The sequence below is a fragment of the Corythoichthys intestinalis genome, chromosome 10 (assembly GCF_030265065.1).
Source record: "Corythoichthys intestinalis isolate RoL2023-P3 chromosome 10, ASM3026506v1, whole genome shotgun sequence".
Classification (NCBI taxonomy): Eukaryota; Metazoa; Chordata; class Actinopteri; order Syngnathiformes; family Syngnathidae; genus Corythoichthys; species Corythoichthys intestinalis.
Window position 1 is genome coordinate 51539347 of NC_080404.1, and position 20278 is coordinate 51559624.

The 20278-nt window shown below is 38.2% G+C and overlaps 1 protein-coding gene across 2 annotated transcripts in view; it reads left to right on the plus strand.

The window, feature by feature from the left end:
* Positions 1-2735: 2735 nt before the first annotated feature.
* zmiz1a (zinc finger, MIZ-type containing 1a) overlaps positions 2736-20278 on the plus strand; it is a 509241-nt gene continuing 491698 nt past the window's right edge. For both annotated transcript variants that reach the window (XM_057849271.1, XM_057849277.1), the window contains exon 1: positions 2736-2963. The gene's annotated coding sequence lies outside the window, so the exon portion shown is untranslated. The remainder of the gene's footprint in view (positions 2964-20278) is intronic.

A 20278-nucleotide genomic window follows, 5' to 3' on the forward strand; every position in this document is an offset into this window, starting at 1 on the left:
ATAATGTGCAGGCCAGCGCCACATAAGGAAGGGTTACACTATCAACACCCCCCATTGATTACGAAGCAAAAGAGTGGATGCATTAGAGAATAAAAACACAATTTACCTGCCATTTGTGCCTAAACAGAATTTATGATGACCTAGAAAAGAGGCAGGTGGATTAATTCATCTAGTCTGAAATGGGGGTGAGCAAAGCTCCACTGGTGTGCGGTTGTGGGAGGTTTGACACAAGTGGAGCTTTCAAAATCCAGGCACTGGTGGTAACAGATGGTACTAGGAAATTAAGCTCTTCTCACTGCAGTTTGTCCCAAGAGTCCCTTGCATTTCACTGTCTCTTTCTTTTTACTTTAGCACGTCTCTCACACATCATTCTTATCTCTGTTACCTCCTTTGTTGGGGTGGGCGAGTGGAATGAGTCTGCTCTCCTGTGTTTTCATTAAAAAAGCTCGAGTGGGTGACTGATGTAATACGTGTGGAAAGGGACAAACGCGATTAGAAGTGTTGGTTGATATGTTATAAAGGAGACACTAAAAAATGACAATCTACATCACTTTTCAAGTGACTTGATATGTCTGACACATTTTTCTCTGAACACACCAAAGATAAAGAATCACAGCACTTTTCATGGCCCATTCTTGTTGGAGGAGTAGATACAGTAGGGCAAATAAGTATTTAGTCAACCACTAATTTGAAAATATTAGAGGGGCCTGTAATTGTCAATATGAGTAAACCTCAACCATTAGAGACAAAATGTGGAAAAAAAAAACGGAAAATCACATTGTTTGATTTTTGAAGAATTTATTTGCAAATCATTGTGGAAAATAAGTATTTGGTCAATACCAAAACTTTGTTATGTACCCTTTGTTGGCAATAACGGAGGCCAAATGTTTTCTGTAACTCTTCACAAGCTTTTCACACACTGTTGCATGTATTTTGGCCCATTCCTCAATGCAGATCTCCTCTAGAGCAGTGATGTTTTGGGGCTGTTGTTGGGCAACACGGACTTTCAACTCCCTCCACAGATTTTCTATGGGGTTGAGATCCGGACACTGGCTAGGCCACACCAGGACCTTGAAATGCTTCTTACGAAGCCACTCCTTTGTTGCCCTGGCTGTGTGTTTGGGATCATTGTCATGCTTAGAAACCCAGCCACGTCTCATCTTCAATGCCCTTGCTGATGGAAGGAGATTTTCACTCAAAATACCTCGATACATGGCCCCATTCATTCTTTCCTTTACACAGATCAGTCGTCCTAGTCCCTTTGCAGAAAAACAGCCCCAAAACATGATGTTTCCACCCCCATGCTTCACAGTGGGTATGGTGTTCTTTAGATGCAATTCAGTATTCTTTCCCCTCCAAACAAGAGAACCGGTGTTTCTACCAAAAAGTTCTATTTTGGTTTCATCTGACCATAACACATTCTCCCAGTCCTCTTCTGGATCATCCAAATGCTCTCTAGTGAACTGCAGACGGGCCTTGACGTGTACCGGCTTCAGCAGGGGGACACATTTGGCAGTGCAGGATTTGAGTCCCTGGCGGCGCATTGTGTTACTGTTAGTAGCCTTTGTTACTGTGGCCCCAGTTCTCTGTAGGTCAATCACTAGGTCCTCCCGTGTGGTTCTGGTTTTTGCTCACCGTTCTTGTTATCATTTTGACACCACGGGGTGAGATCTTGCATGGAACCCCAGATCGAGGGAGATTATCAGTGGTCTTTTATGTCTTCCATTTTCTAATAATTGTTCCCACAGTTGATTTCTTTACAACCAGCGTTTTACCTATTGCAGATTCAGTCTTCCCACTCTCTGGTGTCCTTCGACAGCTCTTTGGTCTTGGCCATAGTGGAGTTTGGAGTGTGACTGACTGAGCTTGTGGACAGGTGTCTTTTATACCGATAATGAGTTAAAACGGGTGCCATTAATACAGGTAACGAGTGGAGCCTCGTTAGACCTCGTTAGAAGTTAGACCTCTTTGACAGCCAGAAATCTTGCTTGTTTGTAGGTGACCAAATACTTATTTTCCACTTTAATTTTGAAATAAATTCTTTAAAAATCAAACAATGTGATTTTCTGTTTTTTTCCCCCCCACATTCTGTCTCTCATGGTGGATGTTTACCCATGTTGACAATTACAGACGTCTCTAATTTTTTCATGCAGGAGAACTTGCACAATAGGTGGTTGACTAAATACTTATTTGCCCCACTGTATGTTAATATTGACAACTTTCACTAAGGAGTGTACTCACTTTTGTTGCCAGGGGTTTAGATATTAATGGCTATATTTTGAGTTATTTTGAGGGTAAAATAAATTAACTCTATTATTATATAAACTGCACACAGACTACTTTTTGTTGTGTCAAAGTGTCATTTTGTCAGTGTTGTCCAATGAAAACATATACTTAAATATCTGCAGAAATGCGAGGGGTGTACTCACTTTTGTGATACACTGTAAAAGTTGGTGGGGACAATTTAGGCATCCTGAAAAGTTGGTAGTGTTATGTCCCTACCGTCCCTATGCAAACCTATACCCTTGGATATCACGCGGGGGCAGGGAATGAAGGGCTGTTACATTCTTGGACCAGAGATGAAGAATCCAGTCAAAATGACGGCCAGCCCAAACACTACGCTTCCCAGCATGCTTTACAATTCCTCCAGGTGTGGCTGCTTAAGCCACTTAATTGCAGCCAGCCTGGAGGAGTATATAAAAGACGACTAGATGGAGAGAGAGAGTAGGTATGGAAGGAGTTAGACAAAAAGACCTGGAAGAAAGTATTTTGATTTATGAGAATGTTGCCCTTTATCTTGTTACTTCTTGTGCCGCATTTTGGCCACTTTCTTTCGGGGAAGTCGCTGTTTTTCTGATTAAAGAAGCTGTTTGGTTGGAAACCTTGGCGTCCCGAGCTCCTTCCTGTCCAGGCCTACCTCGTGTGCTGTCACAGCGTGGAATAAAAAGCATCACATCTGTAAGGTAAGTGGCTCTGGATCTTTATCCCAGCTTCCAAATTATGGGCAGAGAAATTCCGTTCCGAGAGCAGAAAGGCTACATTACAAACACATTTTCAGAATGACGAAACAAAACATTACTTGGTATTTTATTTCACTCTTGACACGGTCGCCTTCCGTTCCTACGCTGGTAACACGCATTTCCGCATAATTAACCACTAAGTACTCCTCCAAAATGACTATCCAAAAAGTCCAAAAGTACTGTATTTTGTTTAATGATGGAGGATACACTGCCCTCTGGTGGCAACGATGGGTCTGGCAGAACTGTCGCCTTGTATGACTGAGAAACAGTCAGACGTACTGTATATGGATAAAGGAAAGCTGCACTCTGGTTTGGCTCACTTAAGGCTGTAAGTTGTTTCAGCTAATATGTTTGTGTATTTATTTGTAATTAAGTTTGGAGCTATGGTGTTTGGAGTTATGTTTGAGCGATTTGCTATGAGAATTGTAAATTCATTACCATTTTTGGAATTTGAACTAGCTGACTTTTGGCAAATTAGGCTAGTTTAATCAGACTAGATGGACGTTTGAACACCAGTTGTTTTCCTCCTCCACGAGAAATTCACACATATTAATGTTATGCTAACTTTGATACAGGTCGGACTTTCAATAGCAAAATTCGTGGTGTGTTACGCACATGCCAAATTTGTCAGAACAACGGCAATGTGCGGCAAAAAAATACAGCAAATATGAAATAACATTTGTTTTTAGCCCCGTCGTGTTAAGTCCAAGGTAAATACTAGGGTTGGGAATCTCTGGCATAAAGCCGATTCGATATGTATCTAGATACATAGGTTTCGATTCGATTCAAAAACGATATTTTTAAGGCCGAGCGATTCGATACGATTTGATACAGTTTAAGAATGATACGGTTCGATACAGAGTGAAAACGATACGATAGTAAACATTTGTTGTGTGTGTTCGTACAGTATTTTAAACATATAAAAAAGACCACATTTCTAATAGCAAAATTAAACAACAAAATTTCATACCGATGTTTATTTTTTTATGAAAAAAAAAAAAAAAGGCTTACTATATGACCGTCATTTTGTTGGATGGGATTGATAATAAAATACAACTCCAGTGACAGACAACAATAAAGTGCAGTAATTCAATTACTGTATTTCCTGGTGTTTTGAACAAAAGACGTAAGTAATTTAAGTGCAAACTTTCAACGTAAACATCTTACAAACAAAAAATATTATATGCAGCAGCTCTAGAAAAAAAAAAAAAAAACCTGCAATGTTATCATAAATAAATAATAAATTATGCTTTACCACTGGTATAATTGGAATAAAAACATGGCATTTTAGACAGACAGGTCAATAATAATTACTTTAACCTTATACACAGCAGAGTCTTTCTCTTATGCCTGTGCGTCCACATTTTTTTTTTTTCTTTATTCCTCATCACTGTCCATATCTTTTTTGAAGGGAAGATTTTTTTCTTGAGGAAGATCAACTAATCCACATGTTAATGTTTAAGTAGACTGCGTTTCGTGGAAGAAAAAAAAAATCTCCAGAGGGTTGTGCCGCCCTTTCCAGCATTGTAGTGGGTTATTTTTCAGGGTTAAAAACTCACGATCTCTGTCCCATGCGAACAGATCTGACTGCCTTCCTCACTTCAAAGTCCGACTTTGGTTTTCCTGGGTGCGTTGAAAATCAATCGCTGGACGTCGCTGGCGTCGGTGCTCAAACTGTCCATTGTTTTAGCATGTTGCTTCGTTGCCACTACTAGTTTCGTTTTCGTTTTGGGCTGTGAAGAAAACCCTACGGAGCGTGCGTTACAGTGGTTTTGTTAGCGTGACGATCGGATAATGACGGCGACTAGTAGCGGTTCTGCCGAAATGAATGGGAAGTTGAGGCAACCACGACGGCGGTCACAATCTAAGTGCGCTGTGTGGTGAATGACACAAGTGCAGCATGTGAGGTAAAAGCGAAATAATTATCATATTAAGCAATGCATTGAACTAGGCATTAGAAGCCGATTCTTGTGCTGGCGATAGCCGAATTCTATCTTTACTATCTGTTCATTGAATATTTAATGGCTAATTACTGTCGAATGGTAACTTTACTATCGATACAGCTGTATCTCTCACCTGTAAAACCGGATATCCGGTCGTATCGGTTTATCGTTCTCAAGCTTAGTAAATACAACTTTGCCGCTGAATCAGTGGGAGGCCTGAGCTTGTTTCGTTGAGACGAGATGGTCCCGAGATGGGAGAGTGAGAGAAGCCCGCTTCTCTGTAGCAGTTTTCAGTGCTCTCCTAGCGATGCCAGGATATTGCGGAATGACTTTAATCCAGAACCTCTGTAGAGTTATCTCAAATGTACGTTTAAGGTTGCCATGATTTGCCATCTCTACAAGCTGATATTCTTGTTGCACAGACATAGTCGAATCACTCTGATTATTCACCTACGGGTCACGAATCCACTCCTTCACAGTTCGTGGGTCTTCAGTGATTGGAAAGTAGCATAGATTTTGTTTTCTTCGAGGTTGTAGGCTCATCTTTTGGCTCGTCAGGTGCCCTTTTCCCCGTAAAAAATCTGTCCAAAGAAGTCTGTTTTTCAGTCATTCTAGTGTGGGGGCTAATTATTTCCAGGAACAAATGTGATGCGCCCGCCCTACATCATACGGCATTATCAAGGGCAAGCGCTGATTTCTATGACGACATTCTATTCTGCAGTATTATATCTAGAGTAGACAGGGATATTGGTGTATTAAGGGGCACACGCCAAAGTTAATTTGGCCAAAATGTAGTCATTAATAAAATAATAATAGTGCGGCCCGGTAGCAAATGCACCACGGACCGCTACCGGTTGGGGACCACTGGTTTAAGGGACTAAAAAAAAAAAACGACTGGGGACAAAATGGCGGACGAGACTCTGGTGTCGTAAAGTCGAAATCTCATAAATTGTGTACGTTGTAACACGGGACTACCAGTATTTGTAAACAAGCAATTAAAAAGTAAATTTTCCTTCCATAATATAATGTAGGCGACGAGGAAGTGAAGTGCACCCTGCCTTTGCTGCATGTGTTTCCAGGCAATTTTACGCAACGCTTGTGCTGCAGTGTCAGCACCAGGAGAGTCTCAAGGGAGCCTCCTATGTGCCAAATAAAGCCCTGCTAAAGCTACGTAAATTCCTTCAGGGCCGACAAGAATATGCTTCTTCCTGATTTGATAAGCGGTCTTTGCTCGGAACAAGTGTTTACACCCTCTCAACTAGTTCGCTTTTAATGGCAGACGAGTGCTATTGTGAAAACAAGTTACAACCAATGACTCACGGCTTTTGCCAGCACGTTCTTGTAAATGTTTTTTTTTAAAAGGCTTACGGTGTTGGGATAATTTCCCAAAATAAAACAGTTCAAAAGTCACACAACAACATGGGCCCGCCAAGAGGCTTATGCATCTTAAAGTGCGTACGACAGGATACAAAAGTCTTAAATAGCATTATTATGTGAATTAAAATCATATTTTGAGACGTTTCGACTATATACAACAATTTGACAAAGCGCAGTTGATGAGAAATTAGTGTTTTAATCCGCCGTCTAGCCACGCCTACCATTATAGGGCTCTAGCGTCCCCAACAGGTAGATGACGTCAGCGGGAGAATGGGCTCATCGGTTTTACTATTCAGCCCATTGAGGGGGAATTATTCATAACGAGGAAAATGCGACGAAGAGAGCCGCAAAAGGTCATTGTTTCAGTCTCTCCAATATTTTTAAAGGATATTCTTTTTATCGAAGTATTTTTCCCAATTGCTAAATAAATGGTATGGTCATGACAAATAACAATCTCGTGCTAAATGGAATATGCATTTATTCAGTACAACATGGCAAAATTACTCCATAATGGTCAAAACTGTCGACTTCACCTTTACTGTTGCACCTCCCGAACGGTATTTTATACTACCTAAGTCAGGCTTTTGTAATTTCCCTTACCCGGCTTCGGAGAATGTAAACAAACCAAGAGGCGTGACAGATAGCCGACATGCTAACCCGAACAGAGTGACATCTCAGTCTTATTTTTGCTTTTCCAAGCAAAAAAATCACAAAAAACTAGCCCGGATCATGTCACAATGCCGCGGGGTTGTCGATTGTCTTCTCCGATCGGCGACCCGCCCGGCGGAGAGCAAGTTACAGCTCGTTCTCCTGCTACTACGGACAGGAGAGCTCGCCTAGGAAGCAGCCGGAGAGTACCGCCGGACAAACCGGCCGATGTCGGAGGAACGCATAGCTGCCACATGGTCAAAACGAATATAATGAAAAATAATGCTTTACTACATGGTGACGATGTAAACAAACAGCGGCGTGCATTTGTTGTGCAGCTAACATGACAGACAGAATGTGTCTTAGATCTTTTCTACCTACCCATCCATGATAAAACGTAAGTAAATAGTCCTTTATTTAAGCACAGTTTGTAGTGTTTGCTAGGTAATCGCTGTATTCGCGGCTATTTTTAACACAAAGTTGCAATTTCATCTCAGGTGGGAATTTTGACAGAACACCGGGCATATGAAGAGGGCAATAAACCAAGTATATTGCTCTCCCGGCGGGGGATGTGCGACAAGCCGCCGACAACCGATCCCAAGTCCAATGGTCCCACAGTACAGTCCCTGACAAAAATCTTGTCGCTTATCCATTTTGTAGAAACAATTGCTAATAACCTGACTTTTAATTATTCAATTGCTTTCAGAAATGGCTCATATGAAAGCTAAGACCCTCCCAAATGATGTTGAATGTACAAAAATCTTTTTTCAGTGAAAAAAAAAAAAACATTTAATGAAGACATAAAGGTCAAATTTTGGCGAGACAAAAGTTTTGTCGCCTACAGAAATTAGTGTGAAAATTGAACAAAAAATGTACTTCAAATACAAAAATATGCTGCTTAACATAAGCGAATTAAGTAGTGGTGCTGTGAGATCCAAATTTAATATTTTGTATGACTTCAATGGGCTTCGGCAAGGATTCATATAATTTATTGATGAAGTCATCAGGAACATCAAAGAAAGCAGTCTCGCATGCCTCCCAGAGTTCATCAACATTCTTGGGTTTCGTCTTCCATGCTTCCTCTTTCATCCTGTTCATGTCTGGTGACTGGGCTGGCCAGTCTTGGAGGATCTCGATCTTCTTTGCCTTGAGGAACTTTAAGGTACAAATTGAAGTATGCGATGGAGCACCATCCTGCTGCGGAATGTCTCCCTTTTTATGGTTAGGAATGTAAGAGGCAGCTAAGATTTGTCTGTAAAAAGTAGCTTTCTGTCTACTTTCCACATAAGAAAGTTTTAAAAATGTTTGATCATTTTAAGATAGATTCAAGTCAAGATTTTGCCAATTTAGGAGTATTTTAGATAAAAAAGTTACTTAGGTTTGCAAGGAAGGTTCACTACAACATTACTTTTCTGAGAAGTCTACTGCTTTAAAATTGCGGCTGTTTACTAACACCGCCGAGTCTGTCATTTCGCATGTAGTTCTATATGCATGTGATATCTAGCGTAGCATCAAGTGGGTGTAGATTGTACGCTGTCGGCTACAGTCAGGAAATGTTGGAGCCACCTAGCATTGCGTTAGCAACGGCGTCACAATACTTTTTCCTCCTTCCTACTCCCGCTCTTCTTTCTCCGTGTCTGATTTTTCTCGCGTCATTCAACCAACGTAGTAACGTACATTGTCTCGTTGCCGAAACGGTGACAAAATCTGAATGGAGCAAATAAAAAATGCACGAAAAACGTACAGATTTTGAACGTACGGCGTACACATTTAAAAATCAGTGCTCACTTGTACAAATTACGCCGAAACCGTACAACTTGGCAGGTATGGCTAAGTATACTTCATGTGCTGTATTTTGGGGGTCAACCGTTTTTGTTTTTTTTTTGCGATGTTTTTTTTTTTTTTTTTCCCTCCGGGGGGCTACCCAAAGTCTCTTGTTGCCCAGGGTACCATGTAGGCATAGGCGGAGTTTGACGTTTGGGCCAGGGCGGGCACAACATGTTGATGACCCCAAAACGCAGTGTCAGCAATAAAATTAACTTACAAGAATATTTATGATAAGTTGAAAATGAGCGTTTTTTTGTTTCCCATCATTCTTGAGGGGAATTCTAAATCAGGCTGCTTAGGACGGCTATACTTTTCGCCAAGATCGTCATCCATTTAATATGGTACGCCCGCCGGTGTCGTGCCAATGTAGTTAACCCAGTCAAAAATTGTATCCCCTGGGCGGAGCAATATGGAGGTAAATTTATGTCTTCATTTTTCGATCACAAGAAATGTGTTTGAATGCAAAAATAAATTTGAAACTCAAAAAAATGCCTTTGAAAGCTATTTTTTTTGGGGGGGGGGGATTGAAGTCAATTTTTTTTTTTTTTAATTGAAGCAATTTTTTTGATTGAAGTAATGATGTTTTGCATTCGGGCCTTATTTTGGCTAGGACATTTGTGTCTTTATTATTCAATCAAAAAAATAAGTTGCTTCAAACAAAAAATACATATTTTTAAACAAAAAATCACTTCAATCAACAACAAAAAAATTCATTCATAGAAAAAAAGTTTTTGAATCCGAAAAAATATTTGAGACTCAAATATTTGCATTTGAACTGGGGCTGTCAAAATTATCACGTTAACGGGCATTAATTAATTTTTTTAATTAATCACGTTAAAATATTTGACACAATTAACGCAGATTACCCGCTTAGACAGATTTAAATGACGGTACAGTGAAACACCACTTGTTAATTGTGTTTTATGGAGTTTTGCCGCCCTCCGCTGGCGCTTGGGTGCGACTGATTTTATAGGCTTCAGCCATCCATGAGCATTGTGTAAGTAAATATTGACATCAACAATGGCGGGCTACTAGTTTATTTTTTGATTGAAAATTTTACAAATTTGATTAAAACGAAAACATTAAGAGGGGTTTTGATATAAAATTTCTATAAATTGTACTAAAATTTTTCTTTTAAGAACTAAGTCTTTCTATCCATGGATCGCTTTAACAGAATGTTAATAATGTTAATGCCATCTTGTTGATTTGTTATAATAAACAAATACAGTCCTTATGTACCGTATGTACAATGCATATATCCGTCTTGTCTTTCCATTCCAAAAATAATTCACAGAAAAATATGGCATATTTTATAGAGTGTTTGAATTGCGGTTAATTGCAATTAATTACGATTAATTAATTTTTAAGCTGTAATTAACTCGATTAAAAATTTTAGTCGTTTGACAGCCTTAATTTGAACACATTCAAGCTTAAAATCTCTATTTCTGGGGAAAGAACAGTTTTGAATAGGAGGTGAATTTAAAAAAAAAAAAAAAAATTAAACAGCAAAACCCTATCTGGAGGTGAGAGCACGTGAGAGCAGAATTACAGACGCCATGACTTAATGGAGATATTATCGCGTACTTACCTTGTTTCGGTCCAAACACTCCATGTGGCATGTATCACTGAGTGTCAAGACAGAGCTGTGAATGGCCACAGCTGGATTTTTGGGAGATTTTATGAGTGAATCATGGTAATATAACAAGGGTCGTGATGCAGAAATCGCAGACATCAAGGAGTGGTCAAGATTTTCTTGTTCAAAAGTGTAAATATATGAAAGTTTTTGAAATAATTTATTTTTCTTAGATCGATTATTATCATCCAACACCAGAGAAAATGCGACAGTAACAAAATAAAATACAATTAAGTGATAGTTATGAGGTAAATATCCGTGACTTTTTTACAGACACCATTTTTTTTCATGGTGACATGATTTGTTTAAAAGTTTAAAAATATGTGAGTAAATAATTTTTTAAAGTCGCTTTTTAAAAATTTTTTTTATATGAAATCTTAGTCATCAATTAATGATTCGAAGCTAAAAATGACATTTTGAATAATGAATATAATTACCTTCGTTTTATGGCTGGATTGAAACAAAAGCGGTTGCGCGACGTCTGTAAATGGGGGGGGTTTTCAGGGTAAAACGGACAAATTAAAAATAGTTCGCGGGCTTAATGCGTCATGAATCTGCGATGGCAGCATATAGACATGTTGTTCTATCAAACAACAGTTCTTTTGGCTTAAAATACAGCAGTTTATTTTTAAGAGGGGTGCATGAGCAGAAACTGCTTTTTCAGCCTTGTCTGTGTTTTCCGCCATATATATATATATATATATATATATATCGGAAAGTCAATTTTATGCAATGACACTTTTTGGCCACCAGGGGGGCCTGCCCACCCTTAAACTCCCCTTATGCATGTAGGCGAGGAACCCCCCAACATGGGAGATTGATGGTGTCTGATGGAGTCACATGATGTTGCTGAAGAACCTCTGCAACAGACCAAGGCGGCCAAATTGTGATTAACGTCAACTCCCTCCTTCCCCTCAAAAAGATAAAATAAACATGTTTCAAGATAAGGTTTGGATAGCACACCAGAAATCTGACACTTCAGTTATTCTGCCATTTTGGAGTGAGCCAGCACATTTCCCCCACTGCGCTCATTTGTATTCCTGTTCATATTAGCCTCTTCAATCAGCAGCAGAGAAGCTGTGATTAATAACAGCAGAGAAGGCAATCTCCCAGTGCTTCATTAAACAAGACTGGTGTGAATAAAAAGGAAGATTTGCTCATATATCTGCACATATTTGTCCGGCGCGGGTGAAATGTGTAATTTATAGTGTTGTTAGTTGCTCTCGTGTAAATTCCATATTGCAGGATGAAAACCAGATGATGCAGTATGGAACTCCTCATTGCTGGCCAATCTTGTGCTTAAATACTGAAAAAGTATGACTGAATTATCTCATTACTAATTATGTTGTAGTCTAGAAATGAGAAATTTCTCATGTTTTAGATGTTCTCAATCAAGCAATATTATAATATTTTAGCATTACTCCACTTAACATGTCAGTCACGTCAACATACATTGACTCTCGATACATGGGTCAGGTAATTATTTTATGATATTTCTACAATCCTTCAGCTGAGAATTTGAATGAGTTAGACACTACTAGACGTCCAATCCATCAGTGAAGTAACTAGATTACTTTTTTGAGGAGTAATCGGTAATTAAATTACTTTTTCAAGTAATCTGTGACAACACTGGTCCCAGACTATTCTCGCAGTGTCTGAAAAATACAGGGAGAACAGTCTGGCCGTGCCAGGCAATCCACTAACATCCAAACAAGTTCAAGCTGTTCTGCAGTCCAACAGTACAACCAGTGGTGGACTTGGCTATTTTGGGGCCTAAGGCGAACATATCCAGGGGCCCCTCTTCATAGGTCAGGGGTTAAAAAGGTGAGAAGGGTGTGGAGGAAATATGTTCCTGTACACTAGGGCTATCCTAAACGACAAATTTTCTCCTGATTAGTCAGTCAGCTAGTTTTACGATTAGTTGACTAATCTAGCAATGACATTTTGGTTGACGCTTATTAATTCACGAAACCATTTTGGAACACTTAAATTCTTTATGAAAGTACAAATAATCATGTAAATAACTAATTAATCACAAATAAACAATGAGGTTAAATGCTGATAGCATTTACGAGTGCAAAAGAATGGAAAGCAAACAGATTCAGAACACCGACTTTGCCTTTCCAACATTATTCAAAATAATTCTTAAAAAAAAAAATTCGGTATCACTTTATAATAACTATCCGTTTTACTAGTTAACAGATCATTAGTAAACTGTTGATAAATGATTTATTATTGATTTGTGAAGTATTTGTTAACAGTTTGTTAAGCATTTACGGGGTGTTCCAATATGGTTGACTCCATTCTAAATGCCCATGCTAGTTGATGGATCTTAATAAAACTATATACACTTTATGTTGAAGGTCATAAGTTTTATCGGTTAAATATACAAAGAAAAGTACAAATATTTGTTGCTTCTATGGCAGATTTTCATAAATATGTAACATGAGCGCTGCCTGCAAAATGACTTATCAAAATGCCTTTTCTTTTGAAGTGAACGGCATTTCTTAACATGAAAAGATAGAAATGCCAAACATTACACACAAAAACTTGAAACGTCTCTACACAAACTGTTTCAGGTTAAGAGCATCCTGTAAATGCTTAACAAACTGTTAACAAATACTTCACAAATCAACAATAAATCATTTATCAGCAGTTTACTAATGATCTATTAACTAGTAAAACGAATAGTTATTATAAAATGTTACCAAAAATTCTAGCATTATTATAGTATACTACTACAGTATATATATATATATATATATATATATAATAGTAGTATAATAATTATTCATTGCTAATCATATTTGTCGAATAGTGTCATTTGAAAGCTATTCTTAGTGTAGAATCTGTATTCTGTAGTATTTACTCAACATATTATAATATTAATTCTGAAGTATACGTGATTAACTCCAGAAATCGTTATTTATATGACGAACATGGCGTACTTTTATTTTGAAATGTTCACCAGAGGTACGTTCGCTAAACCGCTAACCGAAAGCTTTACACTCCATAAAAAACATTCCTCGTCATTGCTTGTGGTGTTACTAATAGATTAAATTTTTTTTTTTTTTTTGTTCTTTCTGGGGAACAATTTTGAACAGGAGGGCATTAAAAAAAAAAAAAAAATTTAAACAGCAAAACCCTATCTGGAGGTGAGAGCAGAATTAGAGACGCCATGACTTTAATGAGATATTATCGCATACTTACCTTGTTTCGATCCAAAAACTCCAATAAGCATGTATCACCGAGTGTCAAGACACAGCTGTGAATGGCCACACCTGGATTTTGTGGGATTTTATGGGTGAAACATGGTCATATAACAAGGGTAGCGATGCAGAAGTTGCAGACATCAAGGAGTGGTCTAGATTTTCTTTTTCATATATTATTTTAAACTTTTTTTTTTTTTTCTTTGTTTGGATCGGTTATTCATCATCTAACAAATCAGAGAAAATGTGTCACTCATAGAAAAAATACAATTAAGCGATAGTTATGAGGTGGATATCCGTGACTTTTTTTAGACACCATTTTTTTCATTGTGATATCATTTGTTTAAAATCTGCGAGTGAATAATTTTTCAAAGTTTTTTTTTTTTTTTCAAAGGAAATATTAGACCTTAACTAATGATTCTAAGCTAATAATGACATTTTGAATAATAAATATAATATTTTCGTTTTATGGCTGGGTTGAAACAAGCGGTTGCGCAACGTCTGTAAACGGTGGTTTTCAGGGTAAAACGGACAAATTAAAAATAGTTCAGGGGCTTAATGCGCATGAATCTGCTATGGCAGCATATAGACATATTGTTCTATCAAACACAGCAGTTATGGCTTAAAATACAACAGTTTCTTTTAAAGAGGAGTGCAAGAGCAGAAACTGATTTTTCAGTCTTGTCAGTGTTGTCTGCCATATATCAATTCTTAGCAGGAGCATATCGATAACCTTTTGGAATACGGAGTATCACGATATATCACCATTTCGATATTTTGGCACGCCAGTGAACTACCGTAATTTCCCGGATATAACGCGCACTTTTTTCCCCCAAAATCAACTTGTAAAATCATGGTGCGCATTATAAACGGGTACATGGATGGAGACAGAAGTGTGTGTGTGTGGGGGGGGGGGGGGGTGCGCGGGGGGGGTGCGCGCGTGTGTGTGTGTGTGTGTGTGTGTGTGTGTGTGTGTGTGTGTGTGTGTGTGTGTGTGTGTGTGTGTGTGTGTGTGTGTGTGTGTGTATGTATATATATATATATATATATATATATATATATATATATATATTAGGGCTGTCAAAATTATTGCGTTAACGGCCGGTAATTATTTTTCAAAATTAATCACGGTAAAATATTTGACGCAATTAACGCACAAATGCCCCGCTCAGACAGATTAAAATGACTGCACAGTAAAATGTGTACTTGTTGTGTTTTTCGGAGTTTGGCGCCCTCTGCTGGCGCTTGGGTGCGACTGATTTTATAGGCTTCAGCCCCCATGAGCATTGTGTAAGTAATTATTGACATCAACAATGGCGGGCTACTAGTTTATTTCTTGATTTGAAAATTTTACAAATTTTATTAAAACGAAAACATGAAGAGGGGTTTTAATATAAAATTTCTATAACTAGTACTAACATTTATCTTTTAAGAACTACAAGTCTTTCTATCCATGGATCACTTTAACAGAATGTTAATAATGGTAATGCCATCTTGTTGATTTATTGTTATAATAAAGAAATACAGTACTTATGCACCGCATCTTGAATGTATATATCCAACAATAATTTACAGAAAAAAATGGCATATTTTATAATTTGAATTGCGATTAATGAATATTTAAACTGTAATTAACTCGATTAAAAATTTTAATCGTTTGACAGCCCTAATGTATATATGTGTGTATATATATATATATATATATATATATATATATGTATATAATATTAGGGCTGTCAAAATTATCGCGTTAACGCGCGGTAATTAATTTTTTAAATTAATCACGTTAAAATATTTGACGCAATTAACGCACATGTCCCACTCAGACAGTATTCTGCCTTTTGGTAAGTTTTACAGCAAGACTTTTTGTGCTGTCTAACAGCAAACTCTTGTGGTCGCTTTGCGACATGGTTTATTGTTTACTTGCCAGTTCAATATGGCTGCACGACGTCTCGGGCTGACGCCTGCTTTGTAATGTTGTGCTTATATGATCCTTGGACAAGATTTGTCCGTAAGTATGGTTGTTGTAAAGAATGTACATATTATGTTATAAGCGAAATGTTATATTTTTTGTATGAGACGCTTTTTGTTTATGTTTAGTGAACCTGTATAGCGTGTTAAGCTAACGTTGTTGCTAATGCAATGCTTGTGTACTTTTTTTTGTTAGTTTTACGACGGTCTAAAGAGGACAATGGTTTGAGGCTATTTTATTAATAAATCAGATGAAAAAGGAAGAAGTCTGATTATTAAGGCGTCGTTCACTAGCTGTCTAGCTTTGGAAAAAGTAGACGCGTCGGAGTGAGGACAGCATAGACAGATTTAAATGACAGTAGAGTGAAATGCCCACTACAGTCCTTATGTACCGTATGTTGAATGTATATATCCATCTTGTGTCTTATCTTACCATTCCAACAATTTATTTTACAGAATATATATATAATTTACAGAAAAATATGGCATATTTTATAGATGGTTTGAATTGGGATTAATTACGATTAATTAATTTTTAAGCTGTAATTAACTCGATAAAAAAATTTTATCATTTGACAGCCCTAATATATATATATATATATATATATATATATATATATATTTTTTTTTTTTTTTTTTTTGACAAGGCCACTTTGTGTTGAAGAAACGTATGTGGCGATCCGTTGCCGACCATTACGATACGTGACGTCACCATTTTGTTTCGGTAATGCTTCACTCTGATCGGCCGAATGATTTCGTCTGTGTTAAATTCTGCTTTTTTGCCTCTTCATAAAGCACAGAATTTAGTTTCTTGAACTCATTTGAGTCAACGTTGAGTCCGCAACTCGGACTATAACAAACGTAACAACACAGACTTCCTGTGTGTGTCCATCAACTATATCTGTCCGTTGGGAAACTCAAACCCAAATAACAATAGTTCCTATTGTTACTGTCGTGTCGACAGCGTTGAGCTCTCTCGGATTTTCGACTTACGTTCTCACTTTCATTTTACCGTATCAATCCATGGAAGAAACATTTATTCATCATGATGAAACGATCAAGTTATACAGCAGCCTTTAAAAGAAAAGTCACATCTGTTTTGTTTTCTCCTAGATTCTGGTAAGTTGGAGAAGTTGTCAAATCATATTATTACCGTAAATATTGTCAGTTTATGGTATGTTTCGAACAACCAATATGCTATGCTTGTGCTGTGTTTCACCAGTCAGTAAAATGACATTTCTGTATCTGTACACGAGCTCTGTTTTCTTGTATTCTTCTATTTATTGGTGCTAAAATTAGGGTGCACATTATAAATGGGTACAATAATTTTCCCTAGATTTTACAAGTAAATTTGGGGTGCGCATTATACACGGGTGCGCCTTATATTCGGGAAGTTACGGTACACTGCTCGTATAGAGACAGACGACCATTCAGACTACCACTATATTACTGACATGTTCAATTAGGTTAAGTGACACAGTAAACCAAAATATTATGGGTGGGCATCATATGACAAGCATATTCCATCTGAGTCATTTGAGGCGTACTTCCATTTTTAACAACTCCGCCACTTCCAGATCCACGTCTGCTCAGTTACCCCCAACCAGCCCATTATCGCAGATTGATTTCAGTCAAACATTAGCCCCACAAATGTGCAACGGGCCATCGGGTGAGCGTCATTACTGCTGCTCGTTTGCCGGCTAAGAGACGATCAGATATGACAGGGGCGGAATTGGCTTTGTGCTAGCCCTCTGTCACCCTCATCCCAAACTGCTACCGGATGGGTGATTGCAATGGGGGCGGGTCTGATTAAAAGGATATATAGTACCGTACATACAAGACTCTCAAATCTACTCTCCTGTTAGAAAATCACACATTGACTGAAGCACCCCGTGTGTGTGAGACCACAAAGGCACCCTCCGCTGCTTCTTTGTTCAAGGGGAGTGTTCATATTAGGACGACATTGCTCGGTGGTGAGCCAGTCATATAGAAATCCTACTTTTGCACCTCCACTTTCATGCAACAAAGCCAAAGTCTGGTTCTGGAGTGGTGTCTCTTGCACCGAGCTGCCTGCTGTCTCATTGAGCGCTGTTCAAAATCAATAGGCTTTGACCTTACCAAAGTCAGAGGCCATGCTGAGGACCGCAGAATAGCTTTCTACCCGATCGTAACCTTCTAAGATTTTGACTCTTTCTGCAAATTTACAGTAGGGCATTTGTAAACTGCTAACATATTATTGTTTTTTTTTAATAGTTTTACATAATTAGCACATGCACAAGTTAACATCATTTAAAGGTTGCCACTAGGGTTGTTCCAATCATGTTTTTTGCTCCCGATCGTTTTAGTTTAAGTATCTGCCGATCCCGATATTTCCCGATCCGATTGCTTTTATTTTGCTCCCGATTCAATTCTAATCATTCCCGATAATTTATCCCGATCATATACATTTTGGCAATGCATTAAGAAAAAAATGAATAAAACTCGGACAAATATATACATTCAACATACAGTACATAAGTACTTTATTTTTTTATTATGACAATAAATCCTCAAGATGGAATTTACATTATTAACATTCTTTCTGTGAGAGGGATCCACGGATAGAAACTTGTAATTCTTAAAGGATAAATGTGACTTTGTATATTGTGACTAAATATTGCCATCTATTGTATTTGTTGAGCTTTCAGTAAACTATACTGTAGCCATTTAACTGTTCTGCCCAAATGCATGATGGGAAGTGCAACCATGACCGTGCGTAGTGGCACCAATTGATATATCATAGGGAAGTAACATAGGGTGTTAAAGAAAAGATCAACCACTACTGTTCTTCCCCACATTGCTTCCCACGATATTTCTAATTGTTGAGTGATTTTAAGGCTTTAGCCTATTGAAAAGAGGCTCCAAAGACTGCCAAAATTCTCTCTACTCATTTTACGCTACCTGTCAGCTCTATTTATAGGTAAAACGGCGCCATTATAGATTGAACGCGACAATGCATGAGTGGGTCATCCAGCGCATGCGTGAATTGCATTAAATATTATAACGTGGTTAATCTAAAAAAAATTAATTACCGCCGTTTACGCGATAAATTTGATGGCCCTACTTTAAGCCAAGACTAAAGACTCTGGATGAATGTAAGACATTTTGTCTGTAACGTTAAATACGATTAGAAAAAGATTTAATTAAAAAATAAAAAAATAATAAAATTAAAAAAAAAAATATATATATATATATATATATATATATATATATATATATATATGTTAAAAAAGGCATGTCCGATATATTTTTTTACTGATTCCGATCCTTTGAAAATGATGTGATCAGACCCGATCGATCGGGACATCTTTAGTTTCCACAGACAAAAAGTAGGGCTGTCAAACGATTAAAATTTTTACTCGAGTTAATCACATCTTAAAAATTGTAATTAATCGCAATTCAAACCATCTCTAAAATATGCCATATTTTTCCGTAAATTATTCTTGGAATGGAAAGATAAGTAAAGTCGTGATTGAAAATACACCACAAGTCGTTTGCGTGGCTGTTGCGTGCCCGTTGTGGCTCGTGTGTGGCTGGATGTGATTGGGTGCGCTCGGGCGGGGGGGGCGGAATTGGCGACGGGGCGGCGTAGGTCGGTCGCCAACGGGTTTACACTCACAAGGGATTCACACGATTACTGGGTTCTAGATCACAGAGATGATTTGTGTACACTCTACCCCAGGGGTCCCCGACCTTTTTTGCACCACGGACCGGTGTTATTTTGGGTCTTTTTTTCATGGACCGGTGTTCTGCCAAATTTTACAACCCATCAAAAATTGCAACGATGCGGTTCTGCGCATGCGCGTAACGTTAAACATAGCCCCAAAATGCGCAAATGCAGCAATTCCAAAGTAAACACTAAAAAACTTTCTTGAAAGAAAGGAATATTACCTTATGTATGACCATGAAAGGACTTGTAGAAAAGTTCTCCTCAGATACATCCTGCCATGTAAGCTGCACACAACAACTTCATACCGCTCTCACCAATAACGACTTCACCTTGTCGTTAAACATTAATTAAGAAGCCCGCTTCACAAAGATACGATGTTGGAAATTGTAGCAAGGTTTTCAATGCTCTTGTAGCGATGTCAGGATATTCCAGAATCACTTTCACCCAGAACATCGGTAGAGTTGTTGTCTCAAATGTACGTTTAATAAGGTTGCCGTCATTTGCGATCTCTACAAGTTGATCTTTCCTGTTGCACAGACATGCTCGAATCACTCGGTCTATTCACAAACGGGTCACGAATCCACTCCCTCGCAGTTCGTGGGTCTTCGAGGTTGTAGGATCGTCAGATGCCCTTTTCGCCGTAAAAATATTTCCAAAGACGTCTGTTTTCCTGTTATCTTCGCTCGTGTGGGGGCTAATTATTTCCGGGAACAAATGTGCTGCGCCACGGCCTAGTAATACGCTATTATCGAGGACAAGCGCACATAGATATGTTATATACACAAACAAGATGTACTGCTAGCAGTCCAATCAATGGACTTCTATGACGACATTCTAATCTATCCCGTAGTATTATATCTAGAGTAGACAGGGATATTGGTGCGTTAAGCAGGGGCACAGGGTTAATTCGGCCAGAATGCGGTCGTTAATATCAAATTATT